This window comes from Giraffa tippelskirchi, chromosome 8 (genome assembly GCF_054371585.1).
Source record: "Giraffa tippelskirchi isolate mGirTip1 chromosome 8, T2T-mGirTip1v1.2.pri, whole genome shotgun sequence".
Lineage (NCBI taxonomy): Eukaryota > Metazoa > Chordata > Mammalia > Artiodactyla > Giraffidae > Giraffa > Giraffa tippelskirchi.
The window spans coordinates 139,341,629-139,368,699 of record NC_137282.1 but is presented as its reverse complement, the minus strand read 5'-3'; the positions used below and the strand labels follow the sequence as shown (position 1 = coordinate 139,368,699).

At 37.0% G+C, this 27,071-nt stretch overlaps 1 long non-coding RNA gene across 3 annotated transcripts in view; it reads right to left on the bottom strand.

Annotated features, from left to right (window-relative positions):
• LOC145518735 (uncharacterized) overlaps window positions 1–27,071 on the bottom strand; it is a 270,910-nt gene that overhangs the window by 238,247 nt on the left and 5,592 nt on the right. The window contains exons 2-4 of one of the 3 annotated variants that reach the window (XR_014063235.1): window positions 23,065–23,150; window positions 5,583–5,714; window positions 3,675–3,779 (exon numbers count right to left, since the gene is read on the bottom strand). This is a non-coding gene — a long non-coding RNA (uncharacterized LOC145518735). Of the gene's footprint in view, window positions 1–1,012; window positions 3,780–5,582; window positions 5,715–23,064; window positions 23,151–27,071 lie in introns of those variants that run through there. The other 2 variants (XR_014063234.1, XR_014063236.1) reach the window with 2 other exon arrangements.

The following is a 27,071-nucleotide window of genomic DNA, read 5'->3' as shown; positions in this document are numbered from 1 at the left end:
GAGGGGGTTGGTAGTATAAGGCCTGAGAGCTAAACATGTATGAGATTTCTTTTGAGTGTTGAAAATGTTCTAAAATTCACTATGGTGATAGTTGCACATATCTATTATGAATACACTAAAAACCACCAATTTTATATATTACACTGATGAATTGTATGTATGAGAATTATTTCTCAATAAAGCTATTTTTTAATAGCATATCAGTTGATCCATCAAAAGCACTTTGAATAATAAAATTACATTTCCATATGAAAGACTGATCTTCACTCCATCTCTGCATTTTGTTTGTAGCATGATTACATAAAACAATTCTGATTTCTATCTTATATTTTGTGGTTTCTCTTCTAGTTCTTCCTAACATTGCATAATGATAATAACCTGTAAAAGTTCTATGTGATGTCCTCCTGAGTGCTGGAGTTCAGGGGTTCAGATTTCTTGGCAAGTGGCGTGCTGCAATTCATGGGGTCGCAAAGAGTCGGACACGACTGAGCGACTGAACTGAACTGAGCAGGTTCACACTAATTATACATTGAATAAACTGGGATCAATTTCCTACATTTTTATCAGTGATGCTGTGCATAGGAAGGGCTTTCCAGGTGGATCGGTGGGTAAAGAATTCGCTTCAATGCAGGTGATTTGGGTTCAGTTCTTGGGTTGGGAAGATCCCCTGGAGGAGAGCATGGCAACCCACTCCAGTATTCTTGCCTGGAGAATCATGGACAGAGGAGACTGGTGGGCTACAGTCCATAGCATCACAAAGAACTGACACGACTGAAGAGTGTGACACTTAGCTCGCAAGCACGCGCATAGGAGAGTGGATACTTACACACAAGAAAAGCAAGTTTAGACTTGAAAGGAGGCTAAATGATTTTATTTTAATGCTTATAGTAAGAATTACTTAAAAATAATGAAAAATGCTTCTGGGGTGAAAAATTTATAAACGTAGCCAATATTGAATGAAATGATTAATGATATTCCTTTGAATAAGAACACAAAGGTTGCCACAAAGATAAACTTCTAAAATATATTTATTGTCTGAAAATGTGCAAATACAGCCTTTTCATTTTTGTTTAGTATGAATATTTGGATGGAATGACATTGCTCAACCAATCACTTTGTTAACCAGAAACTCCACTTATGAAGACAGTGCTAACATGTTGCCTCTTTGAACATTCCTCTTGGTGACTCTGCCTCACAGATGCTGCCAATCAAATGTAGTACCCAAGTGTACAATTTCAAATAGGTAGTGCATTAGATTTTAAAGACTTACAGAGACTCATTCCTCTTGGTGTTGCCTCTGCCTAAACCCACTGTTGTCCAGTTCCAGGTCATCATTAGGTTTCTGCTTGGCTGATAGCTTAAACTCAACCCCACAGATAAGTCTAACAAAGCTTGGTACACAAACTTCTCTTGGTAAAAGAAGGGACAAGGAAGGAATGCCCATTTTTTAAATGTCTCTATACGAGAAAGAGAAGCATTGTTCAATAAGCTCAGCTTTAGTCTTTTTTTACACATGATTTCGGAAAAATACACTTTTTGCAAAGCTGTCTTGGATGGTTCACCTATGTTGGGGTGGAGTTGGGGTCTTAGGGAGGGTGATTCTGGTGAGACTTTGTGTACCATGGTCACAGATTGCAATAATTGAGTCTGTTCTATACAAAAATCCATTAACTTTTATTGACTATGCCTCCCATGCATCCTAGTACATGATCTGAAATCCTGACACCTTAACTTGGTAGGTTGTGTAATATTAAACAAGTGACTCAACCTCTCATTGTCTCATGTTTTTCCTCGTAAAATGACAATAATAATTGCACCAACTTCTTTTGGATATCATGGGGATTAAATGTATTAGTTCATATAAAGCCACTCATATGAGTTAATTCATACAAATTCTGCCCTCAAACAACTTAAATTCAAATAGAGAGAAAGGCAGTTATAATTATAAACTTGAACCAGACTCTTAGGAATTTAAAGACTTTGCAACTCATTTAAACTTTAGAAGTCAAAACATCAAACTCCTAAAAGAAAAGATAAAATAATTCAATTCTATAAAAATAAAAACTATGTGCAAGGCAAACATCCATAAGTAAAAATAAAAGGAAAAAAATTACTAACTAGGAAACATATTTAACACGTACTTCTTTAAAACATGAGGAGCTTATATAAATAAATAGTAAATATACCAATAAACCAATTAAAAAATGGGCAAAATGCACCAAAAAAGAAACACAAATAAATGGCTCTAAAACATATTAAACTAAGTCCAAACTAATTTCTAATCAGGGAAATGCAAATTGAAACTAGACAGATACCATTTTTCACCTGTGGAGGAGGCAGGGACTTTACATGAAACAACACTTTCATATCCTGCTTAGTACAACTTCTACAGACATAAGCTTGGCAATATAAAAAAGAAATTATAAATGAACATGCCATGTGACCCAGCAAGTCCACTCAGAAATTTATGCTGCAGATACACTTGATATGTCTACAGTATCTATAATGAGCAACATGGAAAGTTGCTCATACTAGCACTTGTATATTTTAAATATGTAGAAATGACTATATCATGGTAGTGTCACATCAGATACGACACTATATGATGATCATTGGTTGGTACAACTTTTCTTGGGAACAGCATAGATATTTACTTTTAAATATATAATCTATATGTGTATGATTTTAAATGTGCATTCATTTTGATAGAGTAATTTCATTTCTAAGCCTGGGGCTTTCCTAGTAGCTCAGATGGTCCCTTAAAAATAATAAAACACTGAAGATAAATATAGGAAACCATAAGGCCATATACTATGAGGTCTGTGTTGGAAAACATTGTGTCTATTCTCCTCAAAATTGGATCCTCGGTGCCTAGTACAGCAATGGCACAGTGTGGCACTCAATAACATTTATTCAGTGAATGAATGAATAGACAAGACACAAAGATATATGCTCAAGGATGTCCACTTCAGTGTTTTCATCATTGTAAATGGTGGAAATCCTCAATGTCCATTTGCAGAAGGTGGTTTAAAGCTGTCCATTCCACTTAGAACAGAAACCATGTTCCTCCCATTATCTATAAAACTTCTCTGTTTCTTCTGCTTGGACACTCTTCCCCTTGATATGCACATGACTTTCCAAGTCTCAGCTGAATACCAGCTGCTCAAGAGCCCTGGCCAGCCCATCTAGAACAGCAACCTAAACTTGTCTGCCTAATCTTGCTAAATGTTTTCTTTTTCCTTTACTCGTAGAGCAATTATCTGGTAAGAATCACTGAAACTGTTGAAAAAGTGATTTACAGGCAGCCCACTCTACCTGCAAGTTCCATCCCTGGATTCAACTAACCACAGTTCTGAAACCCACGGATACCTGGGGCTGACTGTACCAAACCATTTTGTAAAAGGTATCTACGGATTTTGGTATCAAAGCCACCTTTGAATTCATATTTTCTAGATTCACATCAGCAAGGCCTCAAGCCAAGTGGGCTTCATTTACACTATTTACCTTTTCCTTCAATTAAGATGAGAGAAGTGATTTAAAATATGAATCCTGGGCAATCCTTTTCTTCATAAAGATTAAAATGACAGCAATGTTGAAATAATTAAGGCTGAACAGAAACACAATGGTTTCCAAGTTGCAGCTCTTCCAGTGGTAAAACCTTGATGTTCCCTTACCAGGTCAAAAGAACTTCCTTGCAGAAACTGGCTTCAGATTACGATGGTCATGCCCCCGTATCAATAGATAATCAACGGAACTTCGGAACTTCGGTGGTCACTCTCCTAAGAAACAATAAGCATGCTTCTGGTGATCCTTAGCTCACAAGTAATCATTTAAGTGATGTTAAATAAACCAGTCTTCAAGTAGAGTAATCATATGGTCAAACTTTTTTCCCCGATTGCTTTTACATCAGAATTAAATGAAAATCCTACTTGGGAACCCCAACCAAAAATTTCCACTTTGAAGGCTTTTTAAAATACCCAAGTGATATTTGTTGACAACAACGACCTACTATATAGCACAGGGAACTATACTCAATATCTTGTAATAATCTATAATTGAAAAGAATCTTAAAAAAGAATATATGTATGTGTGTATCTATATAACTGAATCACTTTGCTGGTATACCTGAAACTAACACAACATTGCAAATCAACTATATTTTAATAAATTTTTTTTTAAAAGAAGGCAAATGAGAGGGTGGGTCGCAGCCTCATGCCCCACCTTGAGCAAGCTTCACCTGGGGTCAGCAGAGGTGACAAGCTTTTCCTGAGCTCTCAGTGGATAGGCCTCAGGTCATGGTACATACATGTACCCTCACACACACACATATCCACACTCACTCTCACACTCACACACGGGATTCTTGAGAAGCACCAGGTGAACTTTCTTTTCTCATTTTAAGTACAAACAAGTTTGCTGACGGAACAGTATCCTTCTCCTGAGTAGGAGAAAATACTGGAACACTTGGGTCTGCTAGTTCCAGACCCTAGCACTGGCTGAGGAACAGGAAAAGAGCTGGGATTCATCAGAACAGGGGTGGATCCCTTAATCATAGACGCTGCTTTCATGATGATAAGAAAACATTCCAGGAAGTTTCAAGGGAGAGAAAAGGAGTAGAAACTCTCCCCTCTCTCTCCTCTGAAAGAAGCAGCCGCGGCTCCTTGCAGAACGACAACCCTGAGGATACGGCAGTTGTCTTCAAATCTGTGACCATAAAAAATCATTATCTCTGTGAAATACAGCAATTTGGGAGATAATCAAACGGTGACCAGGGGGCAGAGCTGCCAATCTGAAGGATTATGCTCCCTCGCGCCCGCCTGCGCCTGACCTTCCTGGGAGCCAGCTGTCGGCGGCGAAGACGCCCAGCCACTCCGGGCACATTCATTAGGCTGCCTTCGGTGCAGAAGCATTTGCATAACACCCCGGCTTTCTTAATTAGTACTTCATTTCTCCCTTGACTTATTTTGTAGCTAAGTTCACGGTCTCCCCTCCTGGATTTTCTTCCCTCGCCGAGATATACCAGGAGTAAGAGCAGGTGGGCCAGGAGCAGAAGAAGGAGAATAGGACTTGCAAATGAAGAGGCTGGTAATTAGAAATTAATATTTTCAGATCCGTGTCAAGTTTCTTCGTGGAAAAACTAGGAAAGGAGATTGCTTGAGGAGAAATTTATCCTGGCAACTTCTGATTCCACTCGACACCCATGGGCTATGGAAGGGATACCCTGGGCACATTCGCTGGCCTCCTCTGCCCCCTGACTTAGAACACATCCTCTTAGGGGTAATAGTCTTTGGTATTAGATTTCCAGAATTAACATGCATTCCATCAGAGGGAGGGATCATGTCTATCCACTAATCAGCTGAGCTGGTCTCAAATTCTGATGAGCGCTTGGGTGAATCATTTCCTAGCAGCTCTCCACATTTCCAATTTCTTACTCCAACCTCTCTCTGGCTGGATTATTCTATACAGGTGAAATGAAAATAGCAGCAAATATATTTAATATACGACTATCACAATTCTCCAATATGGAGAATTCCGGTCCAAACAAAAAAAAGCTACTCTTCTGAAGCTAGGATTTATTTTACCTGATCTGAGGAGTAGAAATGCCTCAGCTTTCCCACTTGGTGGCTGTGGCCTGGGAGAATAACGGATCTTGAATTCTGCTCATGAAGAGAAGGCAAACTCTGTAACAAGCCCAGGAGACACCTGATGGCTTCCTAGAAGAAAATAGATAGTAATCATTATTAAAAGCCATGATAGGTGATAATGAACTTAGTTCTGAGATGTACAAATCACATCACTAAATATCAATAATTATTTCTAAAAAGACTCACTTATTTCAGCATCCAGTGTATTCCTTTCATTTCTTTAAAGTAAATGATTTACTCTATAAAGTAAATCATTCTATGTGCATTACAATACTCACAGGAATTTCTTTCGACCAAATATCTAATAAAACTTGATCCTTATGGAAAGCAGAATGTTGGACAGAGTGAACTAGGGTGGTAATAAAAAATCTTTGATATACACATGAACCCAAACTACTATCAGTAGTCATTAGAGAATTTACCTGATGTTTCTCAATACCAATAAAAAGATTAATTGATGAATGACACATATATAAAATAACCCAAATTTTATACTTTATTTCCATGGCTAAGAAGTCTCTAAATGAAAAGACAAAACCTAAACACCAGAGTCTTTAAGTGTGGCTGCTTAAGGGAAAAAAGTCTATCTTTAAGGCAGACTTTTTTAGTTGTTTCAGCCATTAAAAAAAATAGTAACAACCAATTGCATTTTGATTGCATTTGTGCTGAACATATTAATTTAAGTCATGACCACTTTGAAAGTTAACCCATTTTCTTTAAATATGACTTGAGTTTCCTCCTTGAGTGAATTCTGTAACTAAGCCAACATAAAGTTTATAGCTTCATTGCAAACAGTATCTTGACATTACAGAGGGAGGAACTTTAAAAAACATCTCTTGTAACCCCACATCAGCTGAATATATTTTGCAATAACTATTAAGGCACATACACACATACATACAAATAAAAATAAATTAAGTAAAAAGAAACTTTGAACATTAATTCAAGAAAGGAAACATTTCAACTCCAAACCATTATTTTGGAGAATGTTGTAAGCAGTCAAAGGACATATCTTGAAAAAAAAAAAAAACCTTATATCTCTTAAAAAATGCGATACACATTCAGAATCTTCCTGTCCAGACCACTTTTCTTAAAATGTAAAATTTATAAAGTTATAATTATGTGGATTTTTTGATTGTATATACATATATACTTGTATTTAGAATAAATGAATTTATATATAGTACAATATGCGAATGATAATTTTTATGACTAACAGATTCTCTTTAATATGTAATCATGCACACATGCATAATTTATAAGTAACATATACCTAACCACATTTTCAAATGCATTTCCGTTTTACTGGTCTTCTTTTTTTTCTTTATTTTAAACTAAAAGCAAGCCATTTTTTCACCAGGTACTTTTTCCTTTTTCTTAAAAAAAGTGAATGCAGTTACTGAACTACAATTAAAACTCTGTAAGAATTCCACTGGATAAGTTAAAAACACACAGGGCAAAGGAGAGGCCAAGAAGTTATGTTGGCAGCAATAGATATTACTCAAGAGCAATAAGAGGGGGTAAAATAGTATGTGAGGCGAACATTTGAAATGTTAAGCTTTGAAATATTTGCCCATAATGTTATTTTAACATAGTTGGTTGCACTGAATGGATGTGGGTCTCTGTCCCAAGTGATACTTCTGTGAGCATAAAGTGTCTGCAGGTGTTTGCCTCCAGGTAGGTCACTGAAAGACAATGCAAATGAGGACAATTTCCCCAGTAGCAGCAACCGTAGAAATTAACAAGCAGAAACCTGGTAGACACCGGCATGCTTCTCTATAGAAAGATAAGTTTCAGGGCATTTTAGAATTTGCCCTCCATTAACTCCTGGATTACCCCATTCCTCATGTGTGCCACCAGGTCATAAGCATAGAAACCGAATATAAGAAATTCTCAATTATCCACTTACAGATTATGCACTTTGTATTTTATTCAGGGTATATCTGACATCCCACACTGGTGGCCAGCTGCCATCACTCGTGTGTTTGCCTCTGCAGCACACTCCTCCTTGTCAACTGGCCAGCACGGAGGCACATAATTTTAATACAAGCTTCAAGTAGGCAAACCTATACCCCTCCCCCATAAATGTCATATAATACATTCCTAGTTAAAAAAAAAAAAGTTTTCTAAATTTTGTTTTAAATTATTACTACAAATAGTAGTTCACTTTGAATACATTGTCAGTACAGACAATAGAGAGGAGGTAAAAAGGAGAAAGAAAATAATTTACGTGATGAGTCAAGCTTTTTTATTTGCGTTACTCTTTTTAATTCAAGATTCCATAAGATAGGTATTAATGTCCCCATTTCACAGATTAAGAGACTAACACATTCATGGATTGAATAAGTCCCTGAAAAATCACAGAGCTGGAAAACAATGATGTCAGTACTTGATGTCAGATCTCTCTGACTCTAAAGCAATTTGATTTTTTTTCCCCACAATTAAATGTTGCCTCGGCCCTGTATGCATATGCAAAGTTTGCAAATAGTTTGGGTGATTGCAAAATGAAAGGCATCTACAAAAAGGAAGTATTCCTAATGCAGTGGAACTCATCTAATGAAATAGCTCACAGATGTAGATAATTAACACAACATATATAATAAAATCATTCAAATTTAAAAACTACCTAGAATGATATGACATGTTCACCTATAGCATGCCTGCTAGTCGAGTCCAAGCAATGCAGAGAGGAATAGAGGAGCCCTCCTGATCGTGTTTCTAGCATTCTGACCATGCTTTTCATGCAAGTTTTTCTCATAACATATACCATCGCTGGTAATAAAGTAAGAACTTGAATTCTACAACACTGATGCAAAGAAATGTCCTGCTACAGGACTGCATAGCAACCAGATGTCCACGGTGGAAGGTCTGTGAAAGACAATTAAATACAGTACTTTCCCTCCAGGGCAATATTGATCAAAGGAGTAACACATATACATGCTTCATCATTCAAATGCTAATGAATCTATAAACCTCATTATTTCTTATCTATCTTTGGGTTTCCATAGAGGTTTTTGGTGACATACCGTATTTATGCCAGTAATGTTTGCACTTTTTATATGCATCTTCTGAGCCCAGTAACAGACAGGAAATCATGAATCTAGGAAAAAATGCTATATGAATATGATCTCAGAGAATGCATTATTTGCAGGTTATGAATGGATACAAACTTTCCAACTCTCTGAAGTTTAATTTGTGTCAAACAGGATTATTACTAGCTAAAACAACAACAGACATTCACTAAGGAAATATTTATTCTGTGAATTTTGAAAATCTCAGAAGACAGATGCTCTGAAAAAGATATTATGTGTTTCATACATAGTACACAGATCTACAAACAAGGGCAACGGATCAGAGGGCTTAGGAAGAGCAGCTAATCAGCTGAGATAACAATGCAGATACAAAATAATTTCTCTGTGTCCTATTGGATATCCTTCTTTCTTCATTACACTTTTTAATGTACTTTTTTGTTGTCACTGTCATTGCTTGTTTTTAGAGAGGAAGTGTGATATGTTGGAAACACTGGAACATTTGCAATCAGAAAGATCTGGGTTCAAATCCATACTACTGCTTATTTGCAAGGTGATCTTAAACAAGTTATTAATAGTTAATCTCTGAGCTTTGGTGATTTTACCTATAAAATGGGGATAATACTTATTGTTACCAGCTATGTGATTTAATATGACTGACTCATCATTTCTGAGCTGTGGGTTTCCTCCACACAAAATGAAATTCATGACTACTTTATAGTATGTGCCAAGGATTGAATGTGATAATAGTTACACACACCTAGCACAGTACACAGTTTCCACCAGGTTCTGAGTAAATTGGCTGTCAGTACTTTATGCTAGAAATACATGCTCAGGGAGGAATACTTGTAAAACAAAAAAAAGCCCAATAATCAAAGATAATCTTTGTGTATTTTGGTGTACCACCTTCTAGCCTTTTTTCTACGTGTAGACATTTTTTGTAATTTTTAAATTTTATTACATTTCTTTTTAAAGATTTTACTTATTTATTATTTTTATTTATTTTTGGCTGTGCTGGGTCTTCATTCATGTGCGGGCTTTTTCCAGATGTAGCAAGCAAGGGCTACTCTCCAGTTGTACTGTCTGGGCTTCTCATCGCAGGGGGCTTCTCTTGGCGCAGAGCATGGGCTCCAGGACACATAGCCTCAGTAGCTGCGGTGCGTGGGCTCAGCGGTTGCTGTTTCCAGGCTCTAGAGTACAGGCTCAATGGTTGTGGTGCAAGGGTTTAGTTGCTCCAAGGCATGTGGGATCTTCCCAGATCAAGGCTCGAACTCATGTCCCTTCCATTAGCAGGTGGATTCTTTACCACTGAGCTGCCAGGGAAGCCCTATGTATACACATTTGAATGCAGTTGAGATTAGGTGCTGGCAACCCACCCCAGTATTTTTGCCAGGAAAATCCCATGGACAGAAGAGCCTGGTGGGCTACAGTGCATAGGGTCGCAAAGAGTTATGCACGACTGAAGCAATTTAGCACAAGGACAAGATCATACTATCCATAGTATTGTAGCTGCTCTGAAAACTTGTTATATAATAAATTTTTCTTCTCTCATTAATAAATTGCTTGCAGTCATCATTTTAATAGCAGTGAAATAGCATTTTGGGGTATAATACAATTTGCTTCAGTCTAGTTCCTGAGTTCATGCCTCAGAGAGGGCAGTTTGTCTTTATTTTTGGGCTTCCCTGGTGGCTCAGTTGGTAAAGAATCTATCTGCAATGCAGGAGACCTGGGTTCCATCCCTGGGTCAAGAAGATCCCCTGGAGAGGGAAATGGCAACCCACTCTAGTACTCTTGCCTGGAAAAATCCAATGACAGAGGAGCCTGGCGGGCTATAGTCCATGGGGTCACAAGAGTCAGACACAACTTAGTGACTAAACCACCGTCACAATTTGTTTAATTAAATTATGATGTTGCTGTTATAAATACTATACTATCTCATTAGCCACATAGCTGAATATTTTGTTTAATTCTATTATCTAAAGTGCTTACAGGTAGCCCTGTGCCAAGAGATACATGAAGTTGAGGGAATTGGGAAAAGAAATATAAAGAAGGATCATTTTCCCCAGCAGCAATGAAAGAAAATCAAAGGAAGACTATATTTTTACAATGAAGAGTGAAAGAAATGGGAATGCAAATGGAAAAATGCAATACAGATTTTGAGAGTTTGACAGATTTATCATTCTAAAAAGTATTAACTATAGAAACTCTGATGTCCCATGGAACCTCTACATAGTAAGATTCCTGAGGATAGATCTTCAAGTCATCATATTAGTAGCTCAAATGCTGTGATACTGCACATATTGAAGGAGAGTCTAGAGAATATTAGAAGTTTATAGACCTGAAAACTCTGCAAGGCCCTATCGTCCTTCAGAAACCCAGGACAGACCTTGCGTTGATGACCTTTCATCTTCTTTTTTTAAAATTCTACTGTAAAACCACTAATAAGCTTTCCTTGAAGAACTAGTTTAAAAATCGCAAAGAGTATTTTTTTCTGATACTGATGTAAATTAGCTAGATTCCTCTGTACAAATACCTATATTTGTTAAAATGCAAAACAAAACAGCACTGAAATTACATTTAGGTAGAAAATGTGAATGAAACAGCAAACCACCCCTTTTCATAAAATGGACCTCTTTTTTCTAAACACATATTGAACTAAACCGCTCAAAAATAAAATTTTAAAAAATTAGGAAAAGGAAAAGGAAATGGGATGCAGAGGCCAGTGAGCTTGGATCACAAGTGGGAACCTCTTATTTAAATCATCCTCTGAGCAGAACTGGGCTTCCCTAGTGGCTCAGACAGTAAAGAATCCACCTGCAATGCAGGAGACCTGGGTTTGACCCTGGGTCAGAAAGATCCACTGGAGAAGGGCATGGCAACCCACTCCAGTATTCTTGCCTGGAGAATCCCATGGACAGGGGAGCCTGGTGGGCTGGCCCATAGGGTCACAAAGTCCAACGTGACTAACAGTTTCACTTTTCTTTTTTTTTTTAACCTTTACTGAGCAGAACCGCATTTCCACTGAAGTGACAATGATGGAATGGACCATGTTCAGGATTAAATAATTCACTGCATCCATTTTTTTTTTTTAGATATTACAGGAGGATAGCATTTGACAAACCTGTGTATGTGAAAAGAAACACAAGATATCTCTTTCTCTTTCCTTCCTACTTAGTCTACAAAAGATGCTTAGAAGAGCTTTTCTGTGTCCAACAAGTTTATGGGTTTTGTCATTATGAGAAACCAGGAAAAATTTCCTTCTTTTCCAGTCTTTCCTTCCCATACATATATCCCTCCTTACTAGCCCTGGGGTTTCGTCAAAACAAAATTACCATGGAGCCTGGAGTAGGACTCAATTTTTTATTCTATTGATCTTTATATCTGGTAGTTGCAGTTGTAGCAGTAAATTTCTATTTATTGGAAGTCCCCTGGGCTTGTGGCTTGATACCAGACACCTGCGGAGGAGAGCGGGGAGACATCTCCTACTTGGAACACGTGCTTTCAGAGCTTCCAGTCTGGCAGAGATCAAAGTACAACAGGATACCCAATGGAAAGAACAAAACAAAAGAATAGAAATGTTTCATTTCTGTCTACATCTGTGGAGATATCTACAGCTTTAATGATATGATTATAATGTACATAGCATATGTGTTACAACAAGAATGACACAATATGACCCAAGGCAAATAAATCCATGTGAAACTTTATATTACAAAACTATTTTCTTTTCTGATTATAAACAGCTTACCCTTACCTATCCAAAACCCTAGACTTACAGAATGTAAGGATGGCACATAGTCAGAAGTTATTACAAATGCTAGCTTAAGTAGGCAATTATCTCACAAGTTCTGGATTTGGGCTATATTTTAACAAGCCCTCAATTTTCCAATTCTAGATATCTTGGCAACTGTGCCTTCAGTTGTCAATTGCCTGATGATTGTTTCTGTCAATTCAGAAACTTGCAGTTCAGAAACACAATTTTAAGTTCTATCACCAAACTTGAAAGTCTCACTGATACAGGAAAATTAACTTACAATTGAAAATATGTTTGATACTTACCTAAATTAAGTCTAGTTGCTTCATACATTAAATTCCCCTAGAATGAAGCACCTGTTGTATCTTTTGGCAGAATATCCCTCCTTTTCTCTCTATACACCCTCTGCCTTTGCGTCATTTTGGTGTTTTCCAGGCACTCCCACTCATTAAATCCTCTCCGTCTTTGATTACTAATGTGACTCTCAAGAGCTATTTTTATTATATGTTATTTTCTGAAACTACACTGGGGCAACCAATCTCATTTTCAGCAAAATACCTCAGACTGGGCAGAGTAAAGTCCCATAAGTGAAATAATAGGGCTTTATTTACTCTCATGTAGAGTCTTCAGATTTAACTGGCATTGAAATAACATCTGGGCAAGATTAGGTGCATGCGTGCTAAATTGCTTCAGTTGTGTCCAACTCTTTTTGACCCCATGAACTGTAGCCCACCTGGCTCCTCTGTCCATGAGATTCTCCAGGCAAGAATACTGGGGTGGGTTGCCATCCCCTACTTCAGGGGATCTCCCTGACCCAGGGATCGAACCCTCATCTCTTCTGTCTCCTACATTGGCAGGCAGGTTCTTTACCACTAGCACCACTTGGTAAGATCTTGTGCAAGATTACATCTGTTGAAAGACTCACAATTAAATAGCGATATTAATACATTCATTGATACAAATGGACACTGGGCCCATTAATACCACTGATTTCTACAATTAAGAGGAGAGTTGAGATAAAATACCTTTTTTGTAAGAGGAAGAAGAAAAATTCCTCAGAATGTATACAATTGTGGTCATAAAGCAGAAGAATTGTTCATTGTTTAGATATACATGTCTGCTCACATTTTGAGACTTGAATGAATGAGAGAGAAGGAGGAGCAGGAGGAGAGAGAGAAGCAGAGAAAGTTAGGGAGACTGAGCATTTTTTTGTTTTTTTTTTCAAATATGGGGGACTTTTTGTTATGTGATATATCTCAGAGGTTAGCATTAAACTTAGTGGTCAGTTTTCAAGACAAGCACACTTGAAGAATAACTGTGGATTAGTATGTTGAGATATATTGTTCTAAGTTTGGTCCCTCCACTAGTGAGGCTGTTTCCTTCCATCATGTCACCTGTCTGCCATGGCCTAGGAAGAGACACTCCACACTGAGTCTCATCTAGAGGACCAATTGACTCTATGACCTTCACTTCAATAAGTCACTCATTCATTGGGTCTCTCTATGCAGCCATATCCTGTTACACATTTACTATGAGAACATCCTAAAATGATTTTAGACTTGGTGGTTGTGGTTTAGTTGCTAAGTTGTATCTGACTCTTTGCAACCCTGTGGACTGTAGCCTGCCAGGCTCCTCTGTCCAGGGGATTTCCCAGGAAAGAATATAGGAGTTGGTTGCCATTTCCTTCTCCAAGCAATCTTCTCGACCTAGGATTGAACCCACATCTCCTGCTTGGCAGGTGGCTTCTTCAGCACTGAGCCACCTGGCAAGCCCTATTTTAGACTTACTAGCTTCTATAAAATAAAATAGTTTCTCTCCAAAATTTGAAATCATCCTTCATTTTAAAGAAACTGTTAATCATCAAATCAAGCCAGAATAGATATTACAAAGCAAAGAAAGCTCACATGTGGGCATTCACCAATGATTTCCTGAATACAAATAACATGCAAGATATAGTTTATAGTACTAAGCCACTTTTATCCAAATTTATCATATTCATTTTAATAACTTCCACTGCCTTACTTCCACCATTTACATCTAAATGCAAATCTTATTTTGTGATTCTGCTAAAGATCTTTTATAGAACCAAGGAAAATTACTATACAAATGCCATTACCTGGAAGTTTGAAAATCTGAGACTACAAAAGGGTTAATTAATTACATTATCTGTAGCATTACCCAAGCTACATTCTGCCTGGAAGGCATATGGATCCACTCAGCTGCTGAATTTGAAAGAGCTGTGTCCTTTTCATGCAGAAGAAAAATCATCACCAGAACCCTCTTCCACCCCCACTGTAAGCACTACATGTTTCTTTTTCACCTGATTATTGTGTTTCTAGTAAAATAATTCAAAAGAACCAACATTAAATTTCCAATCATCCTTGAAAAATCTGAGTACTGCATCATGTTTTTCAATCAATGTCTACTTACTAAGCTTCTATTATGTCCTAGACAAAGTGCTAGGCTGGCGAGATTCTCAGATGAATGAGATCTGATGCTTACACACCATATCAGATTAGGTTTATAAAAAGTTAGGCAAAAAAGAATATTGAAAAAGCATTTCAGATTTGATTTGCTAAGAATGCAGTAGAAAGTGAAAGTCACTCAGCTGTGTCCATCTGACAGGCTCCTCTATCCATGGAATTTTCCAGGCAATAATAATAGAGTGGGTAACCATTCCCTTCTCCAAGGGATCTTCCCAACCCAGGGATCACACCCGGGTGTCTCACACTGTAGGCAGATTCTTTACTGTCTGAGCAGGGAAGAATGTAGTAGAGGTGTGTAAACCATTCTCTTAGCAACTTATGCAGTCCAAATTAATTGTACAATTGTTCAGCTCATTTTAGACTTTCTTTTCTCTTCTTTCTTCCCTCTTCTAATTTCCTTCCTTCTGTAGTTCCTCTAGTTCTTTTATTTTGCCTTGTTTTTCAAAAAGACCAAGGTGTCTAAAAAGTGTGCATGGTATCATAGGAGAAAATATATGCCAACAGATAAAGAGAAATTTAGGGCAGACAATAAATTGAAATGGGCTAAAATTAGTATATCAAGTGTACACCTCAAACTCCTGTATATAAGTATGGATGGCAAGTGAGTTCTGAGTTCCCTAGTGGCCAAAGACAAAAGAAGCATAATTCAATGTTTCAGAACTATTGGCAGCATAAATTTCTCCCATTGTTAAGCTGGGGAGAACATTCTTCTTGAATCTACAAGAAGAGGACATTTGTGGAGTAATAGACAGCATTATCCACAATATCCAGCTACCTGCCAGAGTGCATTTTGTTTGGTATGAAATGCCAGAGCTTGGTTAGTCTCATATGGTTACAGAAGGACTGAAAACTCTGAAGTCTGAATCATGGACATCATAAAATTCAACCCCCTCATCTTTCCCTTTCTTTGTTTCTCTCTCTCTATGTGTATAACATCTAAGTCTCATGGTAGCCACAAAGTAAAAACCTATAGTAAACACATAAAAGATAGAGAAAGGAATTTAAGCATACCACTAAAAGTTATCAAACCACAAAGGAAGAGAACAAGAGAAGAAGAAAGGAACAAAGAGAAAGCACAAAAACAGCTAGAAAAAATTTAACAATATGGTAATAAGCACAGGCATGCCTGCTAAGTTGCTTTAATCGTGTCTGACTCTTTGTGACTCTGTGGATTGTAACTGGCCAGGCTTCTCTGTCCATAGGGCTCTCCAGGCATGATTATGGAGCGTGCTGCCATGCCCTCTTCCACAGGATCTGAACGACCTGGGATCGAACCTGTGTCTCTTATGTCTCTGCATTGGCAAACCGATTCTTTACCAGTAGTGCCACCAAGGGAGCCCCAGTAATACACACATACTTATTAATAATTACTTTAAGTGTAAATGGACTAAATTCTCCAGCTAAGACATAGAGTGGTTGAACAGATAAAAAAGTAAGACTCATCTATATGTTGTCTACAAGACACATAGACTTTAGACATAAGGCTACACACAGATTGACAGTGAACAGATGAAAAAGATATTCCAAACAAACAGAAAGCAGAAGAAAGCTGGAGTAGCTATAGTTATATCTATAACAGGTAAAATCAATTTAAATCAAAGACTGCAATAAGACACAAAGAATGGTGTTATGGAATAATAAAGGGGTCAGTCCAACAAGAGAATATAACATTTGTAAATATTTATGCACCCATTATAGGAGCACCTAACTATACAAAGCAAATATTGACAGTGCTAAGAGGAGAAATAGGCAGAAATACATTAATAGCATGGGACTTTAATGCACTACTTATATCAATGGATAGATTATCCAGACAGAAAATCAATTATAAACATCAGCCTTAAACAATATGTTAGAACAGATGAACTTAACAGGTATTTACAGAAAATTCCATCCAAAAGGAACAGAATACACATTATTTGCAAGTGCATTGCCCAACATAGATCATATATTAGGCCACAAAACAAGTCTTAATAAGTTTAAGAGGTCTAAAATCTTTGTCAAATGTCTTTTCTGACCACATGGTATGAAACTAATATCTAATCACACACACACAAAAAAACTAGAAATTCACAAGTATGTGGAAATTAAACAACATGCTATTGAACAAACAATGGGTCATAGAAGAAACAGAACTCAATAAATACCTTGATACAATCAAAATTGGAAATGTAACACACCAAAATTTATGAGATGCAGTAAAAATAGTTCTAAAGAGAAGGTCATAGCAATAAGTGCCTCCACATCAGGAAACAAGAAAAGTGTCAAATAAACAATCCAATTTTATGCCTCAAGGAACTAACAAAAGAAGCCCAAATGAAGCCCAAAGTTAATAGAAGGCACAAAATAACAAATATTAGAAAAAGAATAAATGAACTAGAGAGAAAAAAAGACAACAGTAAAAGATCAATAAAATAAAGAGCTTGTTTTCTGAAAAGACAAACAAAATTGACAAACCTTCAGTTAGACTCACCAAGAAAAAACGTAGGGGATTCAAATAAATAAAATCAGAAATGAAAGGGGAGAAATATCAAGTGATACCACAGAAACACATAGAATCATAAGAGACTTCTACTAATATTTATATGCCAATAAATTGGACAGCCTAGAAGAAATGGATAAATTCCTAGGAACACATAACCTACTGAGACTGAATCATGATGAAATAAAAATCTGAACAGATTAAATACTATCAAGGAGTTTGAATCAATAATCAAAAACCTCCCAACATACAAAAATCCAGGACCCAGTTGCTTCACTAGTGAGTTATACTAAACATTCAAAGAAGAATTGGTACCAATTTTTCCCATATTCTTCCAAAAACACAGAAGGAAAAAATTCTTCCAAGCACTTTTTATGAGACCTGTATTACCTTGACACCAAAACCAGACAAGGACACCACAAAAAGAAGAAAATTACAGGTCAGTGTCCTGAATGAATATAGATGCAAAAATCCTCAACAAAATATTAGCAAACTGAAATCAGTAATACATTAAAAGGATCACATATTAATATTATGATCAAGTGAAGTTTATTCCAGGGATGCAAGCATGGTTCAACGTTCACAAATCATTCAATGTTTATCATATATGACAAGCCTACAATTAACATCATACTCAATGGTGAAAAGGTTCAAGTTTTTCCTGTAAGATCAGGAACAAGACAAGGATGTCCACCTTTGCCACTCTTATTCAACATAGTATTGGAAACTGTACCCAGAGCAATTAGGTAAGAATATGAAATACAATGCATCTAAATTGGAAAGGAAGAATTAAAATTGTCACTATTTGCAGATGACACGATACTATACATAAAATCCTAAGGACTCCATCAAAAAACTCTAAGAACTAATAAAAAAGACAATAAAGCTTCTTGATATGAAAAACAATTCATAAAAATGTTGTGTTTCTTTATGCTAAAAACAAACCTATCATAAGGAAGAATTAAGAAACCAATCCCATTTAAAATCACATCAAAAAGAATAAAATACTTAGGAATATATTTAACTAAAGAGGTAAAAGATCTGTATATTGAAAATATGAGACATTAATTAAAGAAACTGAAGAAGACATACTAAAAATGGAAAGACATACCATGGTCATGGATTGGAAGAATTAATATTTTTGAAATGTCCATACCCCCAAAGCGATATACAAACTCAATAAAATTCCTATCAAAATTCTAATGGTATTTTTCACAAAAATAATACAAACAAATATATATGGGATCACAAAGACCCCACATAGCCAAAGCAATTCTGAGAAAGAAAAAAGCTAGAGGCATCACATTCCCTGATTTCAAACTATATTACAAAGGTATAGTATGAAAATAGTTTGACATTGGCGTAAAAGCAAACACATAGATTGATGGAACAGGATAAAGACCCTAGAAATAAACCCATGCATGTATGGTCAATTAATTTGTAGCAAAGGAACCAAGAATATACAATAAAATAGAACAATCTCTTCAATAAATGGTCTTGGTAAAATTGGACAGTCATACTCCAAAAGAATGAAACTGGATCAGTATCGTATACCATACACAAAAATTAACTAAAAACGGGATCAAAGACTTGAATGTAAGTCTTGAAACCATTAAACTCCTAGAATAAAACACAGGCACAAGCTACCCGGTGTTTGTCTTGGAGATGATTATTTGAATCTCAAACCACAAACAAAAGCAACAAAAGTGAAAATAGACAAATAGGGCTATATCAAAATAAAAAGCTTCTGCACAGCAAAGGAAACCACCAAAAAATGAAAAGAGAATCTACTGAACGGGAGAAAATAATTGCAAATCATGTATTTGATAAGAGGCTAATATCCAAAATATATAAAGAAGTTATACAACTCAAAAGAAAAAAAAGACAAGCATTCCAATTAATAAATAAGCAGAAAACCTGAACAGACATTATTCCAAGGAAGGCATACAGCTGGCCAACAGGTACATGAAAATATGTTTGACATCATCAATCATCAGGAAAATGCAAATCAAAACCACAATGAGATATCATTTCACATCTGTCAGAATGGCTATCATTAAAGATAATGATAACAAATAACAAATGTTGGGGTGGAATGGAGAAAAGGGAACCCTCATACATTGTTGGTGGCAATGTAAATTGGTGTATCCACTACGTAAAACAGTATCAGTTCAGTTCAGTTCAGTCACTCAGTCGTGTCCGACTCTTTGCGACCCCATGAACCACAGCATGCCAGGCCTCCCTGTCCATCACCAACTCCCTGAGTCCACCCAAACCCATGTCCATTGAGTCGGTGATGCCATCTGACCATCTCATCCTCTGTCATCCCCTCCTCCTCCTGCCCTCAATCTTTCCCAGCATCAGGGTCTTTTCCAATGAGTGAGCTCTTCGCATCAGGTGGCCAAAGTATAGGAGTTTCAGCTTCAACATCAGTCCTTCCAATGAACACCCAGGACTGAACTCCTTTAGGATGGACTGGTTGGATCTCCTTGCAGTCCAAGGGACTCTCAAGAGTCTTCTCCAACACCACAGTTCAAAAGTATTAATTCTTCTGCACTCAGCTTTCTTCATAGTCCAACTCTCACATCCATACATGACCACTGGAAAAACCATAGCCTTGACTAGACGGACCTTTGTTGGCAAAGTAATGTCTCTGCTTTTTAATATGCTGCCTAGAGTTTCCCAAAAGAATGAAAGTAGAAATACTATATGATCCATCAATCCACTCCTGGCTATGTATCCCAAAGAACCAAAAACACTAATTCAAAAAGATAAATGAACTTTGATGTTCATAGCAGCATTATTTACAGTAGCCAAGATATGAAAGCAAACTAAGTGTCCATTAACAGATGTATTGATAAAGAAGGTGTAGTATAGATATATAAACAATGTAATATCACTCATAAAAATGAAATTTTGCCATTTGCATCAATATGAATGTACCTAGAGGGTATTATGCCTAGTGAAATAAATCAGAGAAAGACAATACTATATATTATCATTTATATGTGGAAACTAAAAAATAAAATAAAAGCATGAATATAACAAAACAGAAACAGACTCATAGACATAAAGAACAACCTAGTGGTTTCCAGTGGGGAGAAGTAAGAGGAGGGGCAAGATAGGGGTAGGGGATTAAGAGGTGCAGACATCTATTAATAAAATAAATAAGCAACAAGGATATATAGGCAATGAGCACAGGGAAATATGGGCAATATTTTGTAATAACTTTAAATTGAAATAACATTTTTTGGTTTACAGGAATGCTTTATCAAATAATCCGCTCATGACTATTAAGTGACTATGAAACATAGATGATACGTTTGTTCCGTTTTCAGGAAGCCTAGTGTCTTTTTGAATCTCATTTGTTTCTGGTGCCTCAATAAAAGTATCTAGTCCCTTGTATGAACTAGGTTACAGTAATCAAGTCTATATAGCTGGATATGCAATGCTAAAACACCTAGATTTGGTCAGTACTGGTTATTTTCCAGATATTTAGTCTGCATAAGACCAGTTAATTAGCTGCATTGCATATTTTATTGTACTGATGAGATCTTTTGTTTCTGTATAATTGCAGTGTGTAACTTCATAGTGGGGATTCAGGCATTCTGAATATGGCTATGTAACCAAAGTACCAAAATTTTGCACAAATGGTCATTTCAAAACTGAAAAATAAATCTGCCAGTTTGGTGGAAATTTCAGTCAACCAACCTGGTGCCTTATAAATAAGGTAACTGGCCAAATGCCTGAATTTTTTCTTTATGTTTCAGAGATTTCTTTTGCTCTCGTACAAGGAGTCAAAGAGAAAGGAGGCTTCGTCTGGTGTGCACTTCAAGTCTAACCCAATAAATAATTCAGATAGAAGACATTTTCTGTGAGCATGGGTCATTTTCTGTACCCTCAAGTTGAACTTGACCTAGAGATGAATTACTTTATCACCTCTTAGGAAAACCTTACAGGCTGCTATTCCTTAATTTATAAAATGGGAAGGAGGCTCAGAGAAATTACAGCCCATCATCAAGAAAGTATTTTGAGCTTCCTTGCAGTCACTAGGCAGCATTTATTGTGAGCCCACTGTGTGCTTAGCACTGTGCAAATACAAGGTATTGGGTTAACAGATCACAACCCTTCTGGCTGCAAAATAATTTTTTAAAACCCTCTGCTCCATTAATATTCCATGCCATATAGTGAAAAAAGGTCTAAATTCTATTGCTTTTGCTTTTACAGATAATTTATGAAAAAAATGAAATATTAACTAGGAATGTGGTAGAATGGCTTTCTGTTTCGCTAGCAGATGACAAATGAACGCACACAGGCACACATTTGAATAAGGAATTATCAATCAACCTCAAACTTGACCCACAGCTGTCATCCCTATAAATTAATGTTTACCATTTTTAAGTATGTGCAGGACATCTGGAAACACACAGGCTGTGGCTGGCGAGAAATTTCCAAGAAATAGTATATCAAAAGCTAATTATAGCAACAGCGAGACCAAGTGTCATTTTGTTATGGTGAATTATAGACGGGGAGCTCTGTCACCCGCAAACTGTTATTCATAACTAAATCATAATGCTTTTAAGTTTTAATTAATCTGCTTAGCTTTAGTTGCAAGGGAGAAGCTTGCTTAACTGTTCAGCCGCCAAGGCTCTCTCTCGGGCTAGCCTGAAACTGCGTCTGAGCACCTGGGGGAGCAGAACCACATTATCAGGCTGACATTGTGTCTATTAAAGAGAATTTCTTTTAATATGCCAGAGTCTGAATATTTCTTTCTATTTCATTATCCAAAAACCAATTAATTTTCCATAAGAGCACCAAATTAATTACAAAATACTATGGAAATCAGAGATGTCTCCCCTTCTCCACCATTATGGAAATGCCAAGCCCCTTGGCAGCAATGTCTTCCAAAGGTACTAGTTTTTCTCCTTAGCTAATATTTTATGTGCAGTGTTGGAAAAATCCTTAAGAGCTGGTGTTTTTATTTATCTTTCACATGACTTCTTCCTCCCATTGCTTACCCAGCCCACTCTTTCTACTAGATCCTCCTTACCTCGTGAAGTTAGCCAGAGAAAGGAAATTTTCCCATAAAGAGACTTCCTCTTATTTATTACTACCTTCTGGGTTTTCCTCTTCCCTGACCAAGTAGACTATACCATCTTCATGGGCAGGGCCATGTTTTAAACTTACTTTATATTTACACCTTCTCCTATCTGCTCTTGATATGAACTTCTATTCTGAATCTATATTACAGATTTTGTAAGTTCTTTTCAGTTGAAAAAAATCTAATTTTAATTAGCAAAGAGGAGAAATGAAAATTTATTGGACTTGCAGTGCAACATAAATCCAAAAAGAGAGGCACTAACAGAAACTTAGATGATTTCTTCATCAAACAACCCACAGGGAAAGCAATGGCCATAACTTGTGGCTTTTTAAAAATTTTGTAAAGCAAACAAAAACTTTTCCTTCTGAGGAATTTATGATAACTTCAAGAAAAGGGGAACAGTGAAAGTAAATAGGTGTGTATATAGGACAATACTACTTGAATATATATATTTTATTGTCTCTGAAATAAAAGCACTAGCTATCTTCAAAGCATTGGAATCTTTTTCAAGTGAAAGATTAGAAGGGCTCTCTCTCTCCCAGAAGTTGCTTGAGTTGAAGCAGGTACCTGGGGTCCTGGTCTGGCAGTGCTTCCTTGAACTTCTCTTAGCCCCAGAGGTGACTCCTCCATATTCTGCCAAAAGGCCTTGGTCTCTAAAAACATTGAAAAATGACTGGGAAAGTCTTCCTGGAGTCAAAGCATACATCGTACTTTGTTTCTCTGAAGCACCAGTACAGTCATCACTGGTATCTGTGGGGTTTTGGCTCCTGGACCCCTGCAGATACCAAAATCTGCAGATGCTCAAGCCCCTTATACACAAAAATGCAGTATTTACATATAACCTGTGCACATCTTCTTGTATACTAAAAATCATCTCTAGATTACTTATGATACCTAATACAATGTAAATGCTTTGTAGATAGTTGCCAATGCACTGCAGATTCAAGTTTAGCTTTCTGGAATGTTCTAGAATTATTATTATTTTTTTCCAAATGAATCTCAGGATGTGGAACCAATCAATATGAAGGGCCGATTGTACCAGGCCTTGACCCAGCGGGCATTTAATATACATTTTATTGATTTAGCACCAGGGTCAGTGTCTTCCATCATTTTCTATCTTGAATTACTTATTTCTTAGGATACTTTTCTATATCCAGATTAACTGAAATTTAAAATACAATAAATCTTTTCCCCATGGCTTTTGTCACCATTTACCTAATTTGGCTTACAAATGGGTTTATGGTTAAAAGGCTACAGTTTATGCAACAGTAGATGATCTATAAGTAAGGGCTCTTTTAAAAACAGTTTTTGAAGACTATTTGACCTGAAAGTTGTGAAAGATGCAGGTTTGCCAACATGTCTCTTCTTCTCTAGAACTGTGGTAAGTTTCACTTTAAGTTGAGTCCCCCATGGATACTTTGTACAACCTTCAGAGTCTACAACTCTCTGGCCAAAAACTAGATTCTGCTGTTCCACTTATTAAGTAATACAGACACTTTTCCTATCTTTGCATTCTCAAGCAAGGTATGGGATTAAAGACAAAAGAGGATGTGTCCATATTTAATCCTTCAAACTCAGGAAGGCAAAAGGTTTAATTTTCTTCTATTCAGCAGGTAATTTTGTCTGGGGTTTTAATACATTATTATAGATTAGTGCAACTCCATCAAAGTGCCGACCATATCCTGACGCCTCAAAACATAATCATTTAAATCAAATTAAAGAGATTATGTAAGGTGCAACAGGATTTTTGCATACCTTATTTCTCATAAGAAAACTGAGGTATAGAGTAGGTGAGTAACTTAGGGTCACTCTTAGAGGCAGGAATCCAACCTCTGGTGTGTTGAGGCTTGCTTCATTACCAAATAGGTTTTATCCTGAAAGCTTATGTTTTTGAGATGCAAATATATGTTGTTGGTTTCTTCTCCCTGGAACTCTATTGGCAAGGATGATTACGACCTTCTGAGCTATTTTGGGATTTTATTTTCCCTCATTAGATGTTAATTTTTTCATCCCTGTCATAAAAAAAATAAATTAACAACAAGAGGAAAAAGTCCTTTGATTTGATTGTTAATACAGAAGAAAAGTTAAATGCTGGCATAATAATGACTAAAACACTGCTTAAATCTCCATCTGACTCACGGCCAACATCAGAGGACAAGTTGAAACAGCGGTGGATAAATAATTAAAACATTTGGAGACATTAGGCTCCTATTTTCCCTGAATAAAATCACATTTGTGAGACTGCGATGATAAGCTTCTAAGTGTCCTCAGCCAAGGGGTCTCTGAATTAGCCACTCCCTTCAAATCCTTCTTCCTTTAATTTAAAAGCAAATGATGGGAGCAATTTAGCTCAAACCTTGTCTTTGTGTCAGTTTGGGGCTCACAGGGAGGAATTTTTTTTTGTTTTTTTTTCCTGTGAGTCTACCAGATTGTCTCACAAGTAGAAACACAGGGATATGACTAAGTCAAGCCAGCTGCAGGGAGCAGCCTCATGCCTGTCACATCCACCTGAAGGCCATCCCTAAGCTCATTACCAACCACGTGACATGGAGGGAGGGAGGAGAGCTTGGTCAAAACTCAAATTTCAAGGGGCCACCAAATTCTAGAGCACCCTGACTTTAGTAAACAAGCCACAGATTTCAACCACATCTTGAATGTTGATTACCAGACTTATTACACAAACTAGACATAGGGAATTTAATTCAGATGACCATTATATCTACAAATGTGGGCAAGAATCCCTTAGAAGAAATGGCATAGCTTTCATAGTCAACAAGAGTCTGAAATGCAGTACTTGGGTATAATCTCAAAAACAAAAGAATGATCTCAGTTCATTTCCAAGGCAAGCCATTTAACATCACAGTAATCCAAGTCCATGCCCCAACCACTAATACTAAAGAAGCTGAAGTTGAATGGTTGTATGAAGACCTACGAGACCTTCTAGAATTAACACCAAATAAAGATGTCTTTTTCATCATAGGGGACTGGAATGTAAAAGTAGGAAGTCAAGAGATACCTGGATTAACAGGCAAGTTTGGCCTTGTGAAGCAGGGCAAAGGCTAACAGAGTTTCTTCAAGAGAATACACTGTTCATAGCAAACACTCTCTTTTGACAACACACGAGATGACTCTATGCATGGACATCACCAGATGGTCAATACCAAAATCAGACTGATTTATACTTTGCAGCCGAAGATGGAGAAATATACTACCTATACTATCAGCAAAAACAAGACTGGAGCTGACTGTGGCTCTGATCATGAGCACCTTATTGCAAAATTCACGCTTAAATTGACGAAAGTAGGGAAAACCACTAGGCCATTCAGGTATGACCTAAATCAAATCCCTTATGATTATACAGTAGAGGTAGTGAATAGATTCAAGGGATATGACCTGATGGACAGAGTACCTGAAGAACTATGAACAGAGGTTTGTAACAATGTTCAGGAAGTGGTGACCAAAACCATTCCAAAGAAAAAGAAATGCAAAAAGGCAAAGTGGTTGTCTGAGGAGGCCTTACAAATAGCTAAGCAAAGAAGAGAAACAAAAGGCAAAGAAGGGAAAGACAGACTCAACTGAATGCAGAGTTCCAGAGAATAATAAGGAGAGAGAAGAAAGCCTTAAGTGAACAATGCTAAGAAATAGAGGAAAACAATAGAATGAGAAAGACTAGAGATCTCTTCAAGACAATTAGAGATACCAAGGGAACATTTCATGCAAAGATGGGCACAATAAAGGACCTAACAGAAGCAGAAGACATTAAGAAGAGGTGGCAAGAATACACAGAAGCCTGTACAAAAAAGGTTTAATGACCCAGATAACCACAATGGTGTGGTCACTCAACTAGAGCCAGATATCCTGGAGTGTGATGTCAAGTGGTCCTTAGGAAGTATTACTATAAACAAAGCTAGTGGAGGTGATGGAATTCCAGCTGAGCTATTTCAAATCCTAAAAGATAATGCTGTGAAAGTGCTGCATGCAATATGCCAGTACATTTGGAAAACTCAGCAATGGCCATAGCACTGGAAAGGTCAGTCTTCATTTCAATCCCAAAGAAAGGTAATGTCAAAGAATGTTCAAACTACCATACAATTGTGTTTATTTTACACGCTAGCAAGATAATGCTTGAAATCCTTCAAGCTAGGCTTTAGCAATATGTGAACAAAGAACTTTCACATGTACAAGTTGGATTTAGAAAAGGCAGAGGACCAGAGATCAAATTGCCAACATCCATTAGATTATAAAGAAAGCAACAGAATTCCAGAAAAACAGCTAATTTTGCTTCCCTGACTATGCTAAAGCCTTTGACTGTGTGGATCACAACAAACTGTGGAAAATTCCTAAAGAGATGGCAGTACCAGAACACCTTACCTGCCTTCTGAGAAATCTGTATGCAGGTCAAGAAGCAACAGTTAGAACCGAACATGGAACAATGGACTGGTTCCAAATTGGGAAAGGAGTATACTGTCAGCCTGTTTATTTAACTTATATGCAGAGTATGCCATGTAAGATGCCAGGCTGGATAAAGCACAAGCTGGAATCAAGATTGCTTAGAGAAATATCAACCACCTCAG